Source organism: Globicephala melas, chromosome 14 (genome assembly GCF_963455315.2).
Source record: "Globicephala melas chromosome 14, mGloMel1.2, whole genome shotgun sequence".
NCBI lineage: Eukaryota > Metazoa > Chordata > Mammalia > Artiodactyla > Delphinidae > Globicephala > Globicephala melas.
The window spans coordinates 17,659,627-17,686,394 of NC_083327.1; the positions used below are offsets into that span (position 1 = coordinate 17,659,627).

The 26,768-nt window shown below is 38.3% G+C and overlaps 1 protein-coding gene across 2 annotated transcripts in view; it reads right to left on the reverse strand.

Annotated features, from left to right (window-relative positions):
• Window positions 1-26,768, reverse strand: part of ME1 (malic enzyme 1) — a 192,792-nt gene that overhangs the window by 120,335 nt on the left and 45,689 nt on the right. The gene's annotated exons all lie outside the window — the stretch shown is intronic.

Genomic DNA, 26,768 nt, shown 5'->3' on the forward strand with positions numbered 1-26,768 from the left:
ACAGAGAATTTAAATAGCATTATCATTTCCACACACAGATTTATTCACGGTCTTCATTAAATAAGATAATACACGTAAAAGCACTTTGAAAAACAGCGTGAGGCCTATGTACATAGGGATTTTCAGTGTATATTCCATTATTACGTATTCACCGTGTGAAGACAAGACCCTTATGGGGAGGACTGAAGTGACAGACACGCTGAGCAGTCCTTTCATGTGGAAGTTACTTGGGAAACCCTGAAACCGAGACCCCCCAAAACCAAGTTCCCTTACCAAGTTTATGATTAATCTCTCTAGCCAAAACTTTATTCTTTTCTTGTCCCCTCTAACCTCAATCCTGTGCTAACTGAACACCAAACAACCAGAGTCAGATGCTAAAAGTCATGTTGATAACATAGTTGATGTACTAAAACTGTTATTATAGATATCATTATTAACATACAAACAATACAAACTGTTTCTCCAGGGCAAGATGAGCTAACAGACCTCCAAGCCACGGACCACCTGGCCAGAGAACCCTAAACCAGAAGCATCCTGACTCCAAAAACTATGATTAAGAAATGTCACAGGACAATGATTAAAAGCCCAGCCTCTATGTTCTTCCCCTTTAAAAACACCCACAACTCAAAGACCAGGCTTGTCTCCCACCTCCTTGTTTGGCGCCCTGCAATAAACCCTTACTTTGCTGCAAACTCCCCCGCTGGCAGAGTTCGGATTCACTTGATTCTTCGATTTGTGGTCTCAGTTGTTTGCAACTCTGTTCTTCAGACTCTCAACTTTAACTCGCGGTCTTTAACACGGCTCTCTGACAGCCCTGCATTTCCTATGAAAGCTTAACAAGGAACTTTAAAAATTAAAATAAGAAATTTGTAGATGTCTTAACCTCACTTAAAAGTTTTGCCTTAGCATCGTTAAATACGACTCAAATGCAGAGCACCACACATGACAAATGTCCAGCACTGTTTACGGCCACCACCCTTCTACTCTCTCTCCTTCACGGCAAAACGCTTCAAAGACTTGTGTGTATTCTTACTGCCTTTGTATCCTTACCTCCCATTCTCTCTTGACCCTGTTAATTAGGCCTTTCCTCCTCACTTCTCCACAAAAACAACTCTTCCCAAAGTCACTGCCGACTGACAGCTGATAAAGTCAGAGGTCAGCTCTCAACTCACCCTACTCGATGTCCCAACTGTGACTGACGTGGCTTTCAGTGTCATGCCCACAATGAAGATTTTCAAACTTCTATCTTCAACCGAGACCACTCCCTTGAGCTCCAAACTGTAAATCTAACTACGTGCCTAACCCCTCGCATCATTCAGGCCTCAACTCAGACCTGAGCTCCTCAGACAGGCCTTCTCTGATAACAGCAGTCCAAGCACCTCCACCCTGCTATTTTCACCAGTGTCGTTTTGCGTATAAAGCATCTGAACTCCCCTTGACTATTTCCTCGCGTGTTGGCTGGCGGTCTCCTCACCGTCCCCCAGGACACACACACACACAGAGCAGCAAGTTCCTTAAGGACCGTGGTTATTTTGTTCACATTTGTGCGCCCAGTGCCTGTACGTGTGCTGGCGCATAGGATGTGTGCAACACGTGCTGGCTTCAGTGCTGAAAAAATAAGCCTTCCGGATTCAAAGAACGGTTTTACGTACAGAAAACATGAAGTAAACCCAGACTTATTATGACTTATTAAGTAACCAAAAATTGTATTATGATAGTAAGTACCACAGGCGGATGACTGACGACTGTCTGATTCAATAAAAACATTAATTTACCAAGTTGGCACTAAATTGTATCCTTTCCTGTTTATTTTTGCTGTTTCATATGAAGTTATTTGGTTTCTCCAAAATGACTATAAGCTCTTTATAAGTTATATATTTCTTTTGGATCCCTGTCACACCCAACTATGCAATCAACATAAAAGATCTCAATAAATAACTGTCAAATTTAAATGAAATATGGTTGGACTTTTTAAAGAAGGCAATTTTGTTGAATTATCTAAGATGTTCTTGGCAATATATCATTAAATAATGTTCCTTGGGAACTTGTTAGTTAGCCAAGGTTTTCCAAGTAACACTGGTCTCAGGAAATAGTATCATTCTTTTTAAACAAGAGGGACAATGAATTTCCTAAAATTTGCATCAATTAAATGCCAAAGTTAATTAAACAAATATATGAGTACAACTTCAGTGGGAGAGCCATTTGGACACCTGTAATCTCTTGCATTCAGCAGATCCATTTGTACAAAAGTGCTTACTCTTGGAGAGAGCTCAATAAAATGAAGAATCTGTAATGTTCCACCAAAGTCAAGCATTTTGATAGAATAATTTCTAAAACTTCCTGGAATGTCTCTTTGATCAGAAATCTAATGAGATATCCAAAAGTATTTCAGCACAGAAATGACTCATGCTTCCTGGCATAAAATTGGATATGAAACATTAATCTGAACATATTTAAATATATACATATTTATAAAATGAAAAGTTTAGACAAGAAAGTTATTTATGAATGATATTTTTAAATGAATGGAATTACAATAAAAACCTTTTCTTGGTCCAATTTCTTGTTGATCAATTTGTTTAAAATATTTAATCTTTATTCAAAGTGTATTAAACATGCCAATTAAAATACTCATACTTTTGTGTCTATTTCATGTTAGAACTGAGATAATTCTAAAATGTGGATCATTTTCTCATATACACAGTTCAAACTTTTCTCATAACCTCTGCCACTGTATATATTCCACTCTCAAAACAGATTTGTTAGATAATATTCTTACTTCATGTTGTCTCACATAACATCTCTAATGAAATTTATTTCATATCAAAATAGAGTTCATTTTCTAACATGCAACTTTCTATTGTAACTAGATTTATATTTTCTTATGGAAATGGGTTCATGACTCTCTCCTAACCCAGTGGAGAAGGCAATCATTCTACAGTTTTCAATAATAATCCTCTCTTGCAGAAGCTGAAGAAAATTAAACCCCATATTTTTCACAAAATTTGAGTATGCATTAGTGAGCTCCAGGGGTTAACCTAAAGTTGAGTTATACCAGCAGGTCTGGGCTGATGAGAAAAGACGTACTAAAGAAAGCTAAGTTCAGGTAAAACAGAAGTCAGGAGAAACCTAGATCAGGAGAAACCTAGGATGAAGATGCAGAGTTAAGAGTCATATGCCTAGAGTTGAAAGGAATGGAAGAAATTACTAAAGGAGAAAGAAGAGAAGGTCAAGGAGAAAACATTACAAATTAGTACCTATACTACAAGAATAGGTGACTAAGAAGAGTCCACGAGAAAAAAACAATCTAACAGGTAGGACGACCAGTGTTTCTAAAGTCAGGGGAAGTCAACGGAGGAAATGTTAAGAAGGCATGTATCAAGAAGACATACAGATGCCCAAAAAAGCACATGAAAAGATGCACATCATCACTAATCATTAGAGAAATGCAAATCAAAACTACAATGAGGCATCACCTCACCTCAGTCAGAATGGCCATCATTATAAAGTCTACAAATAACAAATGCTGGAGAGGATGTGGAGAAAAGCGAACCCTCCTACACTGTTGGTGGGAATGTAAATTGGTGCAGCCACTATGGAAAACACTATGGAGGGTCTTCAAAAAACTAAAATTAGAGCTGCCATATGATCCAGCAATCCCACTCCTGGGCATATATTCAGAAAAAACTATAATTCGAAAAGATACATGCACCCCTATGTTCACACCAGCACTATACATAATAGCCAAGACATGGAAACAACCTAAATGGCCATTGACAGATGAATGGATAAAGAAGATGTGGTACATCTATACAGTGGGATATTACTCAGTCATATAAAAGAATGAAATAATGCCATTTGCAGCAACATGGATGGACCTAGAGATTATCATACTAAGCAAAGTAAGTCCGAAAGAGAAAGACAAATACCATATGATATCACTTATATGTGGAATCTAAAATACAACATAAATGAACATATCTATGAAACAGAAACAGACTCACAGGCACAAAGAACAGACTTGTGGTTGCCAGTGGGGAGGGAACGATCGGGAGTTTGGGATTAGCAGATGCAAACTATTATATATAGAATAGATACACAACAAGGTCCTACTGTAGAGCACAGGAAACTACATTTAATATCCTGTGACAAATCATAATGGAAAAGAATATGAAAAAGAATGTATCTACATATAACTGAATCACTTTACTGTAAAGGAGATATGAACACATTGTAAATCAACTATACGTCAATAAAAATTTTTTTTAAAGGCATGGGTCAATATTATTCTATCCTTCAGTAAATGCTTAAAAGAATTCTCCCAAGTATACTACAAAGAATTGTTTTTTCGGGACTTCCCTGGTGGTGCAGTGGTTAAGAATCCGCCTGCCAATGCAAGGGACACAGGTTTGAGCCCTGATCCGGGAAGATCCCACATGCCGCAGAGCAACTAAGCCCATGCGCCACAACTACTGAAGCCCACGCGCCTAGAGCCCATGCTCCGCAACAAGAGAAGTCCGCGCACCACAACAGAGTAGCCCCCGCTCACCAAAACTAGAGAAAGCCCGCACATAGCAACGAAGACCCAACGCAGCCAAAAATAAATAAATTTATTTTAAAAAAAGAACCCCCCCTTTAAAAAAAAATTTGTTTTTTCCTGAACTATTTGTGAGCTAAGTAGCCAGCATGATGCCTCATCATTACCAAATAACTGAGTGCATTACAAACAAAAATATTCTCCTACATAATTATAATTATAATCAGAAAATTACTACTGATACATTACTATCATATAATCTTCAGACACCTTTCACATTTCACCATTCATCCTTCATAACAAAAGAGCCTAGTTCAAAATCCTGTGCTGTAATTAGTTGTCATGTTTCTTGGTCCTGTTCAACCTAAAACATTTCCTCAGTCTTTCCTTGACTTCCATGACCTTAATACTTTTGAAGTTATAAGTCAGTGTTTTTGTAGACTGTCCTGCAATCTGGATTTAGGTGGTGATTCCTCACGATTCGATTCAGACTATAACATCTTTTGCAGGAAGGTCACGGAAGTGATGCTGGCTTCTTCTCCTTGCATCCTATCAGGCGGCGCTGTTCTTCCTTCCTCCCATTATTGATGATGTTCACTTTGATCACTTGATTAATGTGGTGCCTTCCAGGCTTCCTCACTGCAAAGATGCTCTTTTTTCCCTTTGTAATTAACAAGTATTTTATGGGAAGATTCTTCAAAACTCTGTAAATACCCTACTCCTCCATTCAACTCTAAATTTATGCATATCAATGTGGGCTTGTGTTTGTTATTTTACTCAGTAGGTTCTAATCTGCTGCAAACATTATTTATTGAGTGCTTACAATGTCCCAGATTTGGCCAGAGGGAGCCCCTTCAGTCTGGCTTCTATGTCCTTTCAACACATCCCCATCATTCTTTAAGCACCTCCTTGCTTTCTGGTATAAGAGGTTCCAAGCTCATCTTTTGCTTACCCTGACCCAGCCCTGGGATCAGCAATTTCTCTAAGGCGTTCTGGTTGCTTTGGGCAGAGAGCAGCATTGAGATCTGAGTGCTGGCTGGGCTCCTTGTTACTGGCGTGTTGTGGCTGCCAAGCCGACTCAATGGGCAGAGCTAGAGAATATATGCGTGTGCACACGTACTCTACATGTGTACACACATACGGGTATGTACACGCATATATACACATTTTATGCATACCTGTTTATTTCTATAACTATCCATTCATCTATCTGTACATTGAAAACTATAAATTCACACCAATACCTCCAATTCCACCAACAACACAGGGTTCCTTCTACTATTCTCCCCTGTTCACATTTGTAACAACTTTCTCCTAGAGCGAGAAACCTACCTCCCATCGTGTTTAATATATTTCCTTACTTGATGGGTCTGCCTGTGTGAAACCAATCTTGTCCCCTCTCGCTGTGTCACACCCCACTTACTTCTGCTAAGGTTCCAGTCTCTGAAGTAGGCAGCCCTCCCACACGGATGCCCTCTTTGCCCCGCTGGGGCTCTGACACCTGGCGCTGTACCGCTCTCCTACCCAGATCCTCCAGGCTGCCCTCCTACACAGGTGTTCTTGACCCGCCCAGGCTCCAACACCCCATGCTGAGCTCCCGGCCCTTTTAATCAGAGACAGGACAAGCGTGAGACAGAGAGAGGGTGCAGACTGACTGCCGCTGTTATCGCTGAGGAACACAAAAAAAACTGGTGCTAGACGTGCAAAAAGAAGCTATAATTATCCACAGCTACTTGGGAAATATCAACCCAGATCCCATCTTTACAGATGAAGGATTTTTATCCCTTTGCTTATCATACTTGTACAAATTCGTTTCTTAATTTCTCATCTTTCACTTTTGTTTGTTGTTGTTTTCCATTTATTTATAGTAAAACGAATTGATTTTTCTCCTTTCAGATTTCTTACATTTCTTTTAAGTATACCAAGTCCTCCCTCGTCAATCATGTTCCTATATTTTAATTTTTTTTCCTAGGTTTGATCCAGTTCTTTAAATCTATCGGAACTGTCACTATAGTCTGTGATGTGAGGATCTAACCCACATCATACTTTTCTGAATATCACACTTCTGATATAACTACATTTTGACCTCATTAATGTCTCCTGTCTTTTGGTACCTGCTTTTATTTTTTTTCCTCCAAATTAGCAGTCTATCCTGACTGAACTTCCTTCTTTATCCAGCTAGATTTTTATCTGTTCTGCCAACCATTCTTAACTCCCTTGACTTTTTCTCTTCCCATCACACCCTTGCAGAAAACCTCCAAATTTAAATCAATCCACCTGCCTTCTCCTTTCCTCAAGCCCTACTGCAGAATGCTGCTTGAGACGGGCACTCAGCTGGGTGTGTTAGATCCGCTGAAACCTCATGGCCTCTCCACTGTCAGCCAGGTCCTCATAACTCAGTATGACTCCCTCGAGGACCTTCTACTGGTTATTCTGCGATTGTCCACGAGAGCTACTTCCTTTCTCCCCCGTCCCCCATCCCCACCCTTCTACACTCTCATCAGATTCACACACCACACCATTTTTTACTCGGAAGACACAGGAGAGACTTCCAGCTTCCAGCTCTCCACCTAGAAACTTCCTTCCATCGTTCACTATTCATCAGTGAATGAAGCGTCAGTATCTCTGTCCTCAAGCCCAGTTTGTCCTCCCGCTGTCACTCTCTGCCCTCTTCCTGGTCTGTTTCACAGTCTCCTGTCTCTGCTTAACCCTTAAATGCTGGCACTCTCCAGGCTCCGAAACAGTTCTCCTCTTCACTCTCATGCATAGTGAAAGCCTCTGGACCCTGCTCTGCTCCCACCCTTGGACTCATTTTCAAGGCTCACTTTGCCTCAGCTTCTGCTGAATATCTCATCTTTTGGCTTTATCTCCCATTTTTGGTTGCTTCCTTTGCTCTTGGCATTTGCTCAACTAGTTCAGCCTGAGAACGATCTAGTTTCCAACTCTGGATGGTCTTTAAAGGATTCCTTTAGGCCTCCCTCCAATGCCCCCCCGCTGCTCTTCGCTGCTACGCTAGCTCCTAATTGCTTATCAGAGACAGTGCAAGTGTTACCTCCTCTTGGAAGTATTTCCTGACCGACATTCAAGCTGAGCTGGAATGTCTCTGTAATCCCACAGACCCCCGCTGCTTTTCTGTAACATAACACATCATATTGTCATATAATTTTTCACTTTCTTATATGTCTGTCCTATTAGATTATGAACTCTTGAAGTCAGGAATTCTACATTTCTCACAGAAAAATAAAAAGAAGTGATAGAATATAAGTAAGAAGAAAGGGGGAAGGTAGTTCAGATATGATTCTGGCACTAGCTAACCCAATGATGGGGAAAGCAGTACGGCAAAGAATCTGGGCTGGAGAACACCCAGGTGCTATGTGGTCGATATATATAATTTCGGGAGTCTTCTGAAAATGACAAGGCCAAGGACCAGACCGAAGAAATCGCAATTTATGGGGAAAGCCCCTGGTAAAGTATAGCAAGAACCAGAGTCAATGCCCAGTTGTAGGACTTGGAGAACCTGCGGCTAAGCGATCAGCAATTTGAGATCTTAGTGTTAACATGGGGGCAACAGATTTGAATGACAGCAAAAGACTTAAGAAATAATGAGAGAACCAACTGACAGCTTCAGAGCCACTAGGTCTGAGGAAGATCACAAATTATAAGATCACATGAGCTTTGGAAGAAAGGTAAATAAGGTGGTCTAAGCCTTCATTCTGGTTTAGCTTAGAAATAAACGTAGGAAGAGACAGAGTCTAAAGGTTGGGAGGGACCCAGCAGAAAGGTCAAGTGCCAGTGGAAGGTGACATCCTTGTTACTGAACACAAATTTATTATACAAGTAAAAAACTTTTTAATTGAGATTAGAAGAGAAGGGTAGATTTCCAATTTCCTCTGGTCATCTACTTCCAAAAGTAAGGTTTTGAGGTGTTTTTTCCCCCACATAACACCCTAATATTGCTAACATGCATGACATTTTTCTTTGGGTAACTATTTGATTTTGCTCTGCAATGATAATCTTGTGAATTCATTTTGTTTATTGCAGAAAATGTTTAAAGCTCTATTTTCAGTCTCAGTCCTCCTGAGGAGTGACAATTAGTGTGGAAGGCAGATTTCTAAGATGTTCCCAAGATTTCCCATCTCCCTGGTGTTCACATCCTGAATCATCCCAGGACTGTGCACATGACGGATTTTACTCTGATTAGGTGACAGATGATTAGCACAGTTGGGCCTCAGGTAGCAAGGTCATCTGGGAGGGCCTGTACTCATTAAAGGCATAGAATTTCTCCAGCTGGTCACAGAAGGGGAAGTCAAAGGTTCAGAGTGAGAAAGACTCCAAGCACTGCTTCAAACTTAGAGGACGCCAAGTGGCAAAGAATAAGAGCTACTTCCAGCAGCTGAGAGCCATCCCTGGCCTGACAGCCAGCAAGGAAACAGAGACCTCAGTCCTACAATCACAAGGAACTGAATTCTGCCAAGAATAAGAAGCTTGGGAGCAGATTTTTCTGTAAGCCCCTGGATGAGTACTCAGTCTGGCCGATCCCGCGATTTTAGCCTTGTGATACCCTAAACATAGATTCAAGCATACTATGCCAGAATTCTGACCTTCAGCACTGCGAGCTAATAAACAGATGTTGTCTTAAGCAGCTAAGTTTGTATTAACTTGTTACACAGCAATACAACCCTAATGTAAATAGTGTGTATATTAAAAAGTAAAATTCAGATGCTCATTCCATCATTTATCATAGATTCATATTTATTTTATGAAAGACATGACACAGGGCTAGACACCAGGGAAAATACTAGAGGACTATCCACATATAGTTGAATAGCTCTGTTGTCACTTCTGTGACCCAATTACCAACGCACAACATTAATTAGCAGAGATGTCTGTAGTTTCCAGAAATTAAAAGTGACTCAGTACTAAGATCGGTAATATTCTTCCAAATGGTGGTAACATGCTAGCTATTACAATTCAATTTTTAGAATTCCAAGAAGACGCACAGGCAGTATTCTTTTAAAAGAACGCAGATACAGAGTGGTAATGTCCTCAGATACAATGTGAGAAAACAGGAACATCTGGTCAGAAAAAAGAACCATACATTTGGGGGGGAAAAAAATTCCTTTTTTGCAGCACAGTTAAGAAATAATAACAACTACATTATTATAACCCACTGTTCATCTAATCCAATGTTATATTATGGATATTTTACGATATATTATTTCAGGCCGTTAGTGGGCAATGAATAAACAACTGCCTTCAGGATGGGTGAAGGTAACGGGAGTAAGGTTGGAGGCCAAAGGCGCCTTCAATGTTACCACTAATTTTTTTTTTTTTTTTACATCTTTATTGGAGTATAATTGCTTCACAATGGTGTGTTAGTTTCTGCTTTGTAACAAAGTGAATCAGTTATACATATACATATGTTCCCACATCTCTTCCCTCTTGTGTCTCCCTCCCTCCCACCCCTCTAGGTGGTCACAAAGCACCGAGCTGATCTCCCTGTGCTATGCGGCTGCTTCCCACTAGCTATCTATTTTACGTTTGGTAGTGTATATATGTCCATGCCACTCTCTCACTTTGAAACAGCTTACCCTTCCCCCTCCCCATATCCTCAAGTCCATTCTCTAGTAGGTCTGTGTCTTTATTCCTGTCTTACCCCTAGGTTCTTCATGATATTTTTTTTTTCTTAGATTCCATATATATGTGTTAGCATACGGTATTGGCCTTTCTCTTTCTGACTTACTTCACTCTGTATGACAGACTCTAGGTCTATCCACCTCATTACAAATAGCTCAATTTCCTTTCTTTTTATGGCTGAGTAATATTCCATTGTATACATGTGCCACATCTTCTTTATCCATTCATCCAATGATGGACACTTAGGTTGTTTCCATCTCCTGGCTATTGTAAATAGAGATTCAATGAACATTTTGGTACATGACTCTTTTTGAATTATGGTTTTCTCAGGGCATATGCCCAGTAGTGGGATTGCTGGGTCATATGGTAGTTCTATTTGTAGTTTTTTAAGGAACCTCCATACTGTTCTCCATAGTGGCTGTACCAATTCACATTCCCACCAGCAGTGCAAGAGGGTTCCCTTTTCTCCACACCCTCTCCAGCATTTATTGTTTCTAGATTTTTTGATGATGGCCATTCTGACTGGTGTGAGATGATATCTCATTGTAGTTTTGATTGCATTTCTCTAATGATTAATCATGTTGAGCATTCTTTCATGTGTTTGTTGGCAGTCTGTATATCTTCTTTGGAGAAATGTCTACTTAGGTCTTCTGCCCATTTTGGATTGGGTTGTTTGTTTTTTTGTTATTGAGCTGCATGAGCTGCTTGTAAATTTTGAAGATTAATCCTTTGTCAGTTGCCTCATTTGCAAATATTTTCTCCCATTCGGAGGGTTGTCTTTTGGTCTTGTTTATGGTTTCCTTTGCTGTGCAAAAGCTTTGAAGTTTCATTAGGTCCCATTTGTTTATTTTTGTTTTTATTTCCATTTCTCTAGCAGCTGGGTCAAAAAGGATCTTGCTGTGATTTATGTCAGAGTGTCTGCCTATGTTTTCCTCTAAGAGTTTGATAGTTTCTGGCCTTACATTTAGGTCTTTAATCCATTTTGAGCTTATTTTTGTGTATGGTGTTACGGAGTGATCTAATCTCATACTTTTACATGTACCTGTCCAGTTTTCCCAGCACCACTTATTGAAGAGGCTGTCCTTTCTCCACTGTACATTCCTGCCTCCTTTATCAAAGATAAGGTGACCATATGTGCCTGGGTTTATCTCTGGGCTTTCTATCCTGTTCCATTGATCTATCTTTCTGTTTTTGTGCCAGTATCATACTGTCTTGATTACTGTCGCTTTGTAGTATAGTCTGAAGTCAGGGAGCCTGATTCCTCCAGCTCCGTTTTTCACTCTCAAGATTGCTTTGGCTATTTGAGGTCTTTTGTGTTTCTGTACAAATTGTGAAATTTTTTGTTCTAGTTCTGTGAAAAATGCCAGTGGTAGTTTGATAGGGATTGCATTGAATCTGTAGATTGCTTTGGGTAGTAGAGTCATTTTCACAATGTTGATTCTTCCAATCCAAGAACATGGTATATCTCTCCATCTATTTGTATCATCTTTAATTTCTTTCATCAGTGTCTTATAATTTTATGCATATAGGTCTTTTGTCTCCTTAGGTAGGTTTATTCCTAGATATTTTATTCTTTTTTGTTGCAATGGTAAATGGGAGTGTTTTCTTGATTTCACTTTCAGATTTTTCATCGTTAGTGTATAGGAATGCCAGAGATTTCTGTGCATTAATTTTGTATCCTGCTACTTTATCAAATTCATTGATTAGCTCTTGTAGTTTTCTGGTAGCATCTTTAGGATTCTCTATGTACAGTATCATGTCATCTGCAAACAGTGACAGCTTTACTTCTTCTTTTCCAATTTGGATTCCTTTTATTTCCTTTTCTTCTCTGATTGCTGTGGCTAAAACTTCCAAAACTATGTTGAATAAGAGTGGTGAGAGTGGGCAACCTTCTCTTGTTCCTGATCTTAGTTTACCACTAATTTTTTAAAAAATCAAATGTGATACAATGTTAACAAAAATCAAATGTGATACAATGTTAACAAATGTCAACTCTAGATGATGGATACATGGGTATTTGTAATTAGTCTTTGTAATTTTCCTACATTTTGACTTTTTTCAAGAAATGATTTTATTTCCCATCTTTAAGAGAAAAGTGAAGTAAATACATTTCTCTTTGAGCAGAAGGAAGATGAGTGATTGTTTTTCTAGTTTCAACAGCTACTTAGTAGCAGAAGTGGAACAAAAACTCTGATCTTGTGACACCTAGATCAGTGGTCCTTCCATCTTACTATGAGATGTAACCTCCTTCTAACCACTAGTATAAAGGGTTATCCTATACTATAAACCACTTGCGTCTACAGCCATCTGACCAGCAAGAGAGTACATGAGGTACAGCCCAGGTGACCAGGCTATGTGCAGTCAGGGTTTCCTACTCACAGGTAAGGGGTCTGGAGCCAACCTAAACGCAAATAGCTCAACGTACATCACGATGGAAGAGAAGAGCCATGGAATAATGATCAAAGCAGGAGAGTTGAATATTGGGGAAGTAAATCAACTGCCTAACAAGAAGGTCTGAGAGTTACGAGAGGTAGAAACAGAGTGGATGGGAGGGTGTAGAGATATGGATCATGTGACGACCTTTTGGGAACTAATGGTCCTTTCTGTGACATTCCTCTTGGCTTGACTCTCTCTCCTTTCCAGGGAATAAATCTTTAAAGTGGCAGAACTATGGCATGAAAACCATATTTTAATGATTTGCACAAATATATTAATAAGCTTGGTTCCCTAATTAACTATTTTCATGTGCTGCGCATTAATAATATTTAATTATTAATTCTATTACTTTTCTGGCCTTTATACATTTTCAATTTTTGTTGTAGTTAGTCCTCCAATTCCAAAGGAGTTAAATATTATTTTATAATGAATTAAAATACAATAAAATTACATATGTTGATCTCACAGTTTAGGACATCAGTTTATGTAACTGACACACATGACCATTTAATGAGTGGACCATATCATACATTTTGGCTCCCTATTATAGAAGGGCACTGGATAGGAAGAGGAGTTTTAGTCACAGCTACAAAACTCTAGACCAGTCAGTTAACTTTTCTCGTCTCACTAACTTACAAATAAGAAAGAAGATTTGGTCTAGAATGATATTAGTAAGCTGTGTCTCAAGAATCTCTGCATCTATGACATTGTCTCTTCTAATCCTGAGACTGCAATAGAAAGAACTTTCCAACTTTATTTTTTTTCTTCTGCAATATATATAGCTACCAGAACTATAGAAAATTTGAATGGCGAAACTCTTCTTCCAGAGAAAATAGATTTAAAAAAAATAAAAATAGATATATGCTTTATAGAATTTTCTCCTGTGACTTTTTCCCCCCGACTTTTCCTGGTAGTTTCAGGCACATTGTTAGGAATCAGGTCGTGTAGGGCTTCCCTGGTGGTGCAGTGGTTAAGAATCTGCCTGCCAATGCAGGGGACACGGGTTCAAGCCCTGGTCCGAGAAGATCCCACATGCCACGGGGCAACTAAGCCCGCACGCCACAACTACTGAGCCTGCGCTCTAGAGCCCATGAGCCACAAGTATTGAAGCCCATGCGCATAGAGCCCGTGCTCCACAACAAGAGAAGCCACCACAATTAGAAGCCTGCGTGCAGCAACGAAGACCCAACGCAGCCAATAATTAATTAATTAATTAATTTTTTAAAAAAGAATCAGATCGTGTGGGTCATTACAAGAAGAAAAACGAGGGATGACGAGTGGGAAATCACAAACCTACCTAGCTGTCAGAAGACCAAACCGAACATGTCATAGGAACTTTCATTTCTATGCCTGACACCAAACTACATCAAACACAGGCAAACATGTATACACTCTAAGTATCTACTGAAGTGAACTGAGATATGTTTGCTTCATGCTTTAAAAAATATCCTTAATTTAGAGGATTTTGGCTGGTTAGATTATTTTAAAGCAATTCCTTAGTTTTCCCAACAAGTCAATGACCTTATTTTCCCCTTTTATGGAAATACAAAGGCTGCCATCATATAAAGAAAATATTTTTGTTCCTAAGCTGGAGATAATATCTTCCATTTTTGAATGACTGGTAGAAAAATGACCCTTCTATTTTCTAAGATGAAAAATGTTGATTATTATTAATGTTACAAGTATGTATTTTTACCACAATTGGTGATAATTTTTAAGAATGTTTCATCAAGCGTAACAAATGGACTACTTTTCCTTTTGTTCAGTCCATCAGTACAAATTGATAATATTGTGATCATTACAAATTCATTGTGAATAAAAATATTTTAAAGAATATGATAGGTTCTTCTACACAGGCCATGCCAACTGATCTGAACTGGCAGCTCCCTTTATATAGATGGCTGGTGCTCTTTCTATAGATGACACTGTTTTAGTCATTTCATAAAATGTAGGTTATCTATTCTCTATTATTTAGGCAATATATATATTTTGGTCTTATATTTAATTACCTATAGCTTATAGAAATAAGACAAACATATCCTATGTTGAACGCTCGCTCAATGAAAAAAAGAGTTCAATTCTTAATATCCTCAGAAAGGATGTTCTCATTTATTACAAAATGTCATTATCAGGAAAGAGCAAAAATATCTACTACTATCAGAAATGAAAGCCATAGAAAACAATTTTTTTTACAATAATTTGAGAGGAAGGAGTATGTTCTTTCTCAGATCAAAACCTGGCAGTTATTATAACAAAATTCCTATATATTTTCAATCAAATTAATAAGATTTAAAGTGATTATAGAGAACTTTTTAAAGGATCTTAAAAGGACAGCAAAGATGATTCAATGTTTTAAAAGGAAACCTCTAAAGGAAAAGTTTTCAAAGGATGCAGTGGAGAAGACATACAGAGAAAAAGATAACAGTTTTTAAATATTTATAGGATTCTTACAAAGAGTATAAGAATCCTTATTTTTAAAATCTCAATTAAGAATAAAAACTTAGATAAAATACAAGTGATTCAGGTTTGCATTTGTAAAGGCTGTTAAATATTCAAATGGTTAGGTTTAGGAAGATCATAAGAAGGTGTGTTTAAGGTTTTCTGTGATATTAGAAATTAAGGAAATAAAGTAGCTGACATATCCAGGTCTTTCTCAGTCTGTACTACTATTATTCCAAGATACTGTATGGTGAGATGAAAAGGTACAACAAATTCTGCAATTTAACTTTGCAAGGAAAAAGAAAGGCGACCTTACCTACCTTGTATTTAATCCCTTATGTGATATTTTCTTCTTCTAAACTCCCTTTCAGTAAAGAAAGCAGTAGCAAAGACACCAAAAATATCTGATAGGATAGTCTGAAATTCTTTCAATATGACGTGATAGTGAGGAAAATTTTAAAATATCCAGAGCTATGAGGCAGAAATGAAAATGAGACTAGACAAACATGGAGAACAGCCATAGAATGGTAGATTTCTATACACAAAAAACAATTGTGTTAGGACCAATTACTTGCCAAGCATCCATCTGATTCCTTCTGTTTGAATTAGCAAATTCTATCAGAACAGAAAAATTACTTAGTCTCACATCTCAGCTGGTATCTCAGGTTTCCTTCCAAAATTACAAAAAACAGCAATGAAGGAAAGGGAAAAAAAAAAAAAAAAACCACTTTTCTTCTCACTGTTATGGGAAAATCCATACATCCCATCAAACATTTATTGGCAATGGAAGAACAAAAATCCTTCAGTTACTTGATGTCTATGGAATGAGAGTCACATCCCAGGCCAATATAAACTGACTATGCAATGGCATTCAAGAGCGGAAATAATAAAGACGCTCGATGATGGAAGTGCCCTAGAATAACGCCACTTCTTTTTATGCAAGAAGGCAAAGGCACTAAGGACAAGAAACAGCAATGAAAACGAGGATAAAGAAGAATTCAATTACTTCTCCATGTATAACACATTACTCAGACCATTAAGATTTGTCCCAATACTTGCATGAAATTTACCCACTCAGGCTCATGATCCCATGTCCAAAATCTTAAGAGAATCTCGACATAAATGTAACAACTTTCATTAATCATGCTGTTGTTGCTATAAACTGACTAAAGTTTATCCTAATTCTTTCATTCTCATTTCTCTGATAAACAGCATTCTTGGATAGCAAGAGCTTCTTAGATGAAGCTTTGCTTTCAGGTTCTTTTCAAATGGCTAATAAAGTAAATCCCACAGCCTTGACTCTGGGCCTTCATCCAGAAGTCTTTCCTTTTGCTAATCTTTCCTTTGGGAATCTGTATTCTTGCAGAGGAGTTTATGTAAAACCAAAGCTAGTGATCAAACTATTCACCCACTTAGTCCCATTTCCTTTTCTAATGCTGAAGAAAACTAACAGAGCTCCATATGCATAGGCTGAGAATCATAAAAATAAGACTTTATTAATCTAAAAGAAAAAAATGTTGTATACAGGTATTGTCTCTAGGTAGTCTTTTTTCCCCCCCATTTTCAGAGAAAGAAAATTCATCAGTAGAAAAATATAAGCCACATGGGCAGACTTGGTACACTGCCAAATACAGTTCAAGCAAACGCCTTTGATGTGAAGCCACTTTGATACGGAGCAGGGCCCTGTGGGGCTCCTGGGCACAAAAGCCTTCCTGTGTGCCCCATTTCTTTCATTACAGGAAATAGGCTTCACTCAGCCTCCACGACTTACCCTGAGGTTCCAACGGACAAGTTCAAACAACTGCTAATTAGGCAAGGGAGGGGATGCACGACAAGGGAAGTCAAGAAACTGTAGTGCAGCCTTGGGGCAGGGTCCTGGTTCCCCCTCAAGGGACACACAGCAATACTTTTGAGCTGTTCTACAGATACTGAAACCCCCAGCAGGTGGGAGAAGTTAACAGTACGCTGCCCACCAGCACGTAGACCCCAGACCGGTTGGAACCTGAAGGTTGATGATGCTGACTCCCACTTACCTCACCACCAACCAATCAGAAGATTGTCCACAAGCTGATCACACCCCCTGTGAACCAGTACTATAAAACTCCTCACTACCCCCTCCAGGTCAGGACACACCGTGTTGACGGCATGAGCCCGCTGTGGCCCCCTCTGCCTGGCAAAGCAATAAAGCTGTTCTTTTCTACTTCACCCAAAACTCTGTCTCTGAGATTTAATTTGGTGTCAGGGTACAGAGGCCAGATTCGGTTTCAACTTTTCCAAAGAATTTAGCAGGGGGAGTTGCCACTGCTGGAGCCTAAGAAACTGATCCCCCCAATGCTACTCTAAACCAAATAATGTCCATTTTCCCTCACATTTCGACCATCCCTCTACAAATTCAAATCCACACTATCACAGGAAATCTGTCACATTTCCTTTAAGTCAAGCATAAGTGAGAAATATGCCTTCAAAAAGCATAAGCTATATTATTATTATATCAGTAAGACTTTGGGGAAATTAAAGGAGAAAATTAAACAGCATTAACTTGATTTATAATAGGGTTCTCAGGCTACTTCTTTTGGGGAGTTGTGCCTCATTCCAGTTCTGTCTGGTTAGGTGCCCCACCTATGATTTTTTTCAAAAGTATTAAACAGTTCTAGATATACTGGATGAAACCTGCAGATTAAAATTTAATATGATTCCATTCAAATAAAAGGTCTATCATTTAATTAGACATAATTTTATCAAATTTATGACATATTTCTTCCTATTACAGTTAATCCCGTTATTTTATTCTATCAAATGCTGCATATTTTTCTACAGCTTCATCTAAAAGGTAAAGTTATTATCCGCCACACCAATTCATTGTTAGCAACATGTATTTTTATCTTTCACTAAATATGTAGAGTTTGAACATTATGTCTAACAAAGTGAATAAATTTACTTTTTATTATTTACATATATTTCTTATCTAATTGTTTCTAAAAGTCCAACACCAGAATTTAATACAGGCACTACATTCCTTGCAACTATTCAGACTTATGATGATAGTTTTTAGATGTTAAGAAGGGTGGAGTTCTTCAAAATTCTCTTGAAGAGTTAACAAGCCAAACAGTATGATGATCACTGATCTACAGTGACAAACATAATCTCGAGTGTTCACTGGTGTTGACAGATGTGCCATCTTAATTTCCTAAATGATGCAAAAGTTCAATGTTATATTTAACATTTACTCCTGAATGTGACTGGCTGCAGAACTGAGCAAAATTCTTAAACGCATCAGTTGAGTGGCACGCCAAGAATACATGTACTTCAATAAAGGACTGGAAATGATTTTAGAATCCAAGAAATACAGTTTTCACTGTATTTAAGATGAATTTTGAAACTTATTTTTTACTATTTCTAGACTGTTCTTATTAAATTAAGGATTTGTGTTTCCCACACGTTGTGAATAGCTACAGAATTCTCTCAATGGTGTAGTTATACGTTGGCACATTTATAAATATGACATGAAGTAACAGAAATAAAATGAAGTTTCTATCAAGAATGTCTCTTCCGAAAGGGGAAAGAAAATCATTTGGCACTGATGCAATTACCACAGTTACTCTCAAGCACTGAATTGTAGACTTGAGAATATGGTTATCAGAAATATTTAAATTTATCCTAATGTTTAGCAGCATATTGGCAATCAAAAGAATATCATCTTTTAAACTCCCAAATATTTAACTAACAAATTTGTTTAAAACGGAGAGGCCATAGGTCGGTGAAGAATCACTTGAAAGAAAATGTATGAAGCCTTATGGATCTCAAGATCTTGCTAATTAACAACTATGTCACATGTTCATAGCTAGGAAAACAAAGGGATTGGTGTTTAGAAAGCATTAGAACAAAACAAAGAATGAAATGATGGTTTTAGCTTCTGTTCTTGGTTTTTTTTTTTTCCTTTAAAACTAAAATAAAACTAGACTAGATAAATTGATGTTTTTATTACATTAATAAAGGTTTGAGGCAGTAAACAATACAAGTTATAGATTCAGGGAAACCATGAAATTATTCAAATCACAGAAAAATGACAGGAAACACAGGGATCCAGAGGACTGGCGGGCTTTACTCTGTTTTCTCTGGAGTGCAGGAAGCCATCTCACCCTGGAGGGGGAAGAAGACGTAAAATTCTAATAAGATACTATATATATATATTTTTTAAGAGGATATGGGCTTTCCACTTAGCCTGGGAAGAAATCCAGGGCTAATGACTATCTAAAACCTGGGTTTGCAAGACATACTCATTGAAGAGAATTAATACTATTTGGGTGGTGTGTGGGGTGGGATGGAGACAAGAAAAAGAAGGTGATCTAAAGAAAACTACTGCAATTGAGCACAAAATACAGCCAAAGTCCAAGAGTGAAAATGGAGTTAGTTCTCAAAGCTAACATAAGGAAACATACTATTGCACCTGGGAAAGAAAAAAAAGGCAGTTCTTCAATTCTGAGAGGAATTTATCAAATGAGTCTATATAGAGGACACTGAACAATATATCAGACTTTCTTTCCGAAAGAAGTTTTAATAAAAGATAAAGAAGAACCTTCTCTATTTGGCATTTCTTTCTCACAGGGACCCTATAAAAGACAGAATATAACATTAAATTATGAATGCCTGCAAACCAGGTTGAATAAATCAAAACTAAACTTCACTGATCATAGTTTGCTGTACTGTTAAAGTATCAAACTGGGAGGTATATTCTCTACTCAGTAATGATTTGTCTGTTAAGTGGGGCACATGAGTGGAGGGAAGGTTTTATGCAAACTCAAGGTGGCAGTCAGCAGACGCACAATAGAAATCCTTCATATGTGAAAGTTTTCTTAAACTGACTCAAGCGGCTTAATACATAAATGAGACTTCATGCAATTTACCCCTGTTTTCCAACCACAAGGAATTCTTCCCACCATAGTCACTGGTAGTTTTCTCTGGGTAAGGAATGACAATTGTCCTCTGAGATTGTTTAGTATTTTGTTTTCATTTTGGGGGGCTGGGGGTAGCGCCATGTATCTCTTTCTAAATAAAAGCAAGAAGAAAGCTGTTCTATATCTATATACACGCTTTCGAATTGTTCGTGTTACATACTTTGATAAACACTGTGTTCAAATTACTTCCTTATTTACATTACTAAGGAAGTGTACTTCATTAGTACAACTTTTCATATTATTTAGTGAACCAGCCTTGAGGCAGGGTCCTGGTTCCTCCTCAGGGGATACACAGCAATACTATTTTGTTACATGCGAAATAATGAAGGGTAATGAAGGAAAAAGAAACCACATTACCATGTCCAAGACTTTATGTCACATGTTAGGAATGTCTTATAACTACAAGATAATAAATTAGAAGCTAAATTTGGCGTAAAAATAATCTTTGCAAAAAAAAGTATGCAATGTCAGTATCTTGTTTGTCTTACTGGAAAAATTAATGAGCTCATCTTCTCATGTGAAAGAACTCCCCCCTACTACTAGATTTTTTTCTGGGTGAGTGCTTCCTTGAAAAACTTAACAGAGTTTAAATTATTGCTTGTATTTAACACTTTCCATCTGTTTTCAGAAATAGTTGTACCAAATATAATATACTGGTCAGGAAGCAGAATAATATATAAACTTCCTCTGTGTTCAATGAATACTTACAAACACGTTTTCAGTAGTTTTTTTTTACAAGTCTTGATTTGCTAGTGCCTTAGGATTTTAGTCAGAGAAGGGACTTAATTAGGCATCCTTTTGTGAAAACTCACTCTCTTTTGAAATGAGAAGGGCCTAATCTAAAAGAGTGGCGATGGGATTGAATGGATGAGAGAGATTCAACAGATAAGAGGTAAAACTGACAAGGCGCAAAAAGGGAAAAGAAGGGGGTTAACATCCTGAAAATCTCTGAGGTGTCTGGTTGAGGTGACTGAGTGGACGGTGTTGCACCTCCCAAAGTTAAGAAACCTAGAGGACTGGAACGGTAGGCTGGGGAGGAACAGAAGAAAAAGAAAATAGGACCCAGAAGAGAACAGTGGGGAGCACTGACATTTTAGTGGGTGGAGCGGGTCACTGCTCTTAGCTGTACAGATGCAGAAGGAAATATATTGAAGAGCGGAAACGGATTAGGTTTAGTTCATGGAAGTGATGTTAAGCCAGTGAATTCCTAGGGGAAATGGAGAGGAGTATATGAGACAAGGAAGATCAGGCCCAGTGTTTACATTCTTGCAACCGTAAGGGTGAGAAGAGCCAAGAACACAGCTGGAGCTCAACCCGCTGGAGCAGAAGATCCGGCTGAGGCTGAGCGGGGCAGGCAGAGCTACGGAACTCCAACCCATGTTAACAACATTTGAATTGAAAAAATAGGGGCACAGGGCTTCCCTGGTGGCACAGTGGTTGAGAGTCCGCCTGCCGATGCAGGGGACACGGGTTCATGCTCCGGTCTGGGAAGATCCCACATGCCGCGGAGCGGCTGGGCCCGTTAGCCATGGCCGCTGAGCCTGCGCGTCCGGAGCCTGTGCTCCGCAACGGGAGAGGCCACAACAGTGAGAGGCCCGCGTACTGCAAAAACAAACAAACAAACAAACAAACATGGTCTATTTGGTTCTTCCTTGAGGCGGAAGAAAGGACGGATTTGTGCAGTGCACAGAGGACAAGATCGTAGGAGAATGGACTTGGGTTATAAATAAAATTAAGCGTACTAAGTCTGCAAGCTTGAGAAATTCTTATGGACTGCAGCTCTTCTTATCTCTGCTAATGTTTTCAGGGTCGGTGTAAACACACTAGGGTGTCGTATATCCACATCACCTCACCTACAGCCATCACTCCAGGACTAAGAGACTGTAGAGTTATTCCCATGTGGATTGGTTACTGCTATTGGCAACTGTGTTAGCTTCCTACAGCCTTCCTTGACTTCCGCACTCCATATCCTAAGGGGATCCAGTGCCCTCAGAGCGATCAGGATTGATGCAAGGGGAGCCCATATCACAACAGTCTTCTTACTCAGCCTCCCATGTCCACTCTAGCCCCTCCTTTCCAATCTTTTAACCACATTAACAGCCAAAATAATCTTTTACAACTTTAACTGGATGTCATCATTCCTCTGCTTCAAATACCTCAACGGCTCCCCAAATGGATTAAGAATAACAATGAGACTCTACCATGACCCGCAAGACCCGCACGTGACTCCTGACTATCTCAAACCTCGTCTCATGCCATCCTCCCCGCTTCCAGACCTTTTGCACATGTTATTTCCTTCGCCTCAAATGGTTTTTTTTTCTGGTTTTCACAAGCTAACTCCTCATTCCTCAGGTGTCAGCTTAAATATTATCTTCTCAGAGACACATCCCTGGCTACACGATGAAAAGAAATCCCTGTTGTTCTTCATCACTCTCCTCTGTTCATTTCCTTCATAACCCAAGCTGTACTCACGTCTTTCTCTGCTCCCCTGAATATTATAGGCATGCCTCATTTTATTGCACTTCACAGATGTTGTGTTTTTTTTACAAATTGAAGGTTTGTGGCAACTCTTCGTTGAGCAAGTCTATCAGCGCCATTTTTCCAATGGCATGTGCTCACTTCGCATCTCTGTGTCATACATTGCTAATTCTCCTAATATTTCAAACATTTCCATATTTGTTACAGTGATCTGTGATCAGTGATCTTTGATACTACTCTTGCAACAAGTGAACAACTCACTGAAGGCTCAGATGATGGCTAGAATTTTTTGGCAGTAAAGTACTTTTAAATTAAGGTATGTACATTGGTTTTGTAGACAAAATGCTATTGCACAGTTTAACAGACTACAGTACAGTGTAAACATAATTTTATACGCACTGGGGAACCAAAAAAATTTTGTGTGACTCACTTTATTGTGATATTCACTTTACTGTGCCGGTCTGTCACCAAACCTGCAACTTCTCCAAGGTATGCCTGTACTTATAAATTCCACAAAGGCAGGAAATACTTCTTTTATTTACCTATATTCAGATTCGTAAAGTGCCTGGCATGTAGTGGACACTCAATATATTTGTTAAAGAAAGGAAGGAGAGAAGAAATCATGAACACAGAGAATCAACAAAAAGATTTTGAAGAAGTGGCAGAGTTGGGAAGAAAACAAAGCAGGGACCTTCCAGAACAACTGAGTGATCAGCAATGTTATCTGACAATTTCTAAAACTAGGTTTAAATGTTAAATTACTGTCATTAAATCAATTAGTGTTAGAAACTTCTTAAAGTGAAACCATATTTGAACAATATTCCTATGGAGTATCTATTAGAATTAAGTCTTCTAGAAAGCAATAGATGAAATTCTTTATATGTAAACACTCCATTATTTGGGAGACAAATCTTAATTAACAACACAACATACAATTTTAGCTTTTGAAAATCAGAACACATACTAGTCAATGAGGAAAAGCCCAAGAAGCTACATGTTAAGAGTGTAGCTTCTCTGAACAACTCAGATCCAAGATAGAACCTAATCAATGCAAGAAGATGACTCAACATGAGTCTAGGAGGATGTCATGGTTAATTTTATGTGTCAGGACTTCCCTGGTGGCGCAGTGGTTAAGAATCTGCCTGCCAATGCAGCGGACACGGGTTCAAGCACTGGTCTGGGAAGATTCCACATGCCGCAGAGCAACTAAGCCCATGCACCACAGCTACTGAGCCTGCGCTCTAGAGTCCGCGAGCCACAACTACTGAGCCCACGTGCCGCAACTACTGAGCCCGTGTGCCTAGAGCCCGTGCTCTGCAACAAGAGAAGCCACCGCGATGAGAAGCCCGCGCACCGTGACAAAGAGTAGCCCCCGCTCGCTGCAACTAGAGAAAGTCCGTGCACGGCAATGAAGACCCCACGCAGCCAAAAATAAATAAAATTAAAAAAAAAAATTTATGTCTCTCAACTTGGGCTAGGCATCGTATCCAGATAGTTGGTCAAACATTAGTCTAGATGTTTCTGTAAAGGTAATTTTTAGATGAGATTAACATTTAAATCAGTAGACTGTGAACAAAGCAGATTACCTTCTATTATGTGGATGGGCCTCATCCAATCATTTGAAGAGCTTACTAGAAAAGACTTTACATGACCTTCCCCAAGGGAGAGGGAATTCTTCCAGCACATTTTTGGAGTGAACTGCAGCATCCACTCTTCCCTGGGTTTCCAGCCTGACAGCCTACCCTGAGGATCTGGGACTGGCCAGCCTCTACAACTGAGTGAGCCAATCCCTTAAAATAAATCTCACACACACACACACACACACACACACACACACACACACACACCTGATTCTCTTTCTCTGGAGAACTCTAAAACAGAGGAGTACAAAGTAGAAAAATGAGTTCAAGCCCTAACTCTGGTACTCAACCACCTGGTGATACTGAGTTTCCTTGGAATGGCTGTATTAAATCATAAAATACACAGATTTTAAAAACCAACAAGTAGTATACGTTAATGACTCTACCTCCACATGCTCCATTAACACTCAACTACTGTTTCCAAATAAATGTGAACTGAAAATGTACATAAAAACAATTTGAGATAAGCTCTTCTTTATTCATTTTAAAACTAGTATGAGCATGCCAATTAATTAAGCATAAATAGGTGTTGTTCTGATGGTTAAAATCCAACGTACTTTCCACAGCAGAAAACACTGGAAAGAATCCTAAGGTAATACTGAATTCATCAAACAGATGGTATTTATTTGGCACGCTGTCAATAAAAATTAACTTCTTCCATTAGGGAAATAACATACCATTTTCAGCTTTTAAAATAAATTACCTCATTTCATAGTGAAAATGTTTTAACTTCACAAAGCAGCACTAATTTTGTAAAATGTGTAAAATATGATACCCTCCAAATTATTATGTCATTCATTCAGCCGCCAATCACAGTAAGACTAGAATTTATATTGATAAATGAACATTTTCCTTGCTTAGAAAGAAATGAAATTCAATACCTTTCATGATTTAAGTAGATAATTACATAATTTGGAATTCTATCAAATATTTTATAAATTTTACTACAGTGAATATAAAATATTATTATAAAATATATAGTAAGGAGCTCAAATTGACAACTTCAATTATGACTTTACTTCAAACAGTTAAAATTGAGACTATAAAATTACCTACATATAAAATAACCAACATTTTTAAAGGTGTATAAAATAATTCTTACACGATATTAACTACAGAGTACTTTGTCATAAAAACAGACCTTTGAATTTTCAGAAGCATACCTAAGAAGCACAAAGGAAATTTGGTGGAAAGAATAAAAGCAAACTCTAGCCTGGCTATTTCTCCTCAACTACTGATTAGGGGGGGCAGGGGTCGGGGGGGGGAGGGACAAAGCACTGCCTCTGGGAAAATTCTTCCTAATAATTTCTCTAGGAGCTAAAACTGTAACTAAGTTAAGGAAAATATATAAAAATAAACAACAGTTTAAAAGCACATACAGAACAAAGTCTGAAAAAACTACAGAGAAATTTTTAAAAATCAGATGAGAAGAATGTAATTACTTCAAATGAGAAAATGTCAACATTAAACTTTTTATCCATTCAAACTAACAGAAACATTATAACCAGGATACAGCTGTGTAAACTGACATGTGCCTGTGGGTTTGTCTGGGGGAAGGAGTACGAATTTTGATGAGATGTGTCATCAAATCACTTGAAATCTGTTCACAATCCTTCTTATTTGAAAATCTATTATTTTTAATAAATCCTAAAATTGTGATTTAAAGTTGCTACTAAAAACTTCCTGAATTAGAAAGCAAGGTTACTTGAAATGATGAGTTAGTTGTGAGGTGGTCCAAATACCTGGAATTATTCTTCTGTAGGCTGCTCTTTTAAAAATGCACAGAATTTTCTAGTTAAAAGTGACCTCAGAATTCAACTATTTTACAATCACACCCAATGCAAGAATCTCACTTATAATGTGTATGACTGATTATCTAACCACAGGAACATTTCCAATGAGGAGAATAAGCAAAGTCTATTCCAATGTCAGATAAATTATCAGAAAAGCTTCACCTACACTGACTGTAAATCTGCATCCCTGTAATAACTTCTATCTACTGATTTTAGTTCTACATTTTGAGGCAATTCCATGCAAGTATCCTTTTTTTTCACATGCAAATCTTCCAAATGATTGAAGACCTAACTATGTCCCTTTCAAGTCTTACCTTTTAGGCTGCACGTTTCTATTTCCACCAACTCTTTCTCACATTACAAGTTTTCAATAACTATCACTGCTTTGGTCACTCTTCTCTGGGTATATCTCAGTTTGCCAATGTCACTTCAAAAATATGGAATCCAAAACTAAACACAATATTCCAGATGTGATCTGGGAAGGTGATGTAAAGAACCATTTATTGCCTCCCTTTAAAAAAAATTCTTTATTTTTAGTAATGAAGACTGGCACTTATAATCCTTCTTAAAAACATAATAACGCCCAAATCAATACACTTTCACAAAGACTACCTGAGATAAAACTTGGTAATTTTTCATAATTCTCCACATGCTATGTGCAAACTTAAAACACCTGGGTGTACCACACAGACTGTAGCAAAGTTATTTTTGGATCCTAAACTTAAATTTCCATTCAAGTTTTCCACACTTAGAGTCTCTAGCTGAATATGGAGACTTGATGAACTGTTACTTGACACTTTTTAAGGGTCTTTTACAGTAAAAGATAAGTTTAACTGCCTTGCAAAAGAGATTT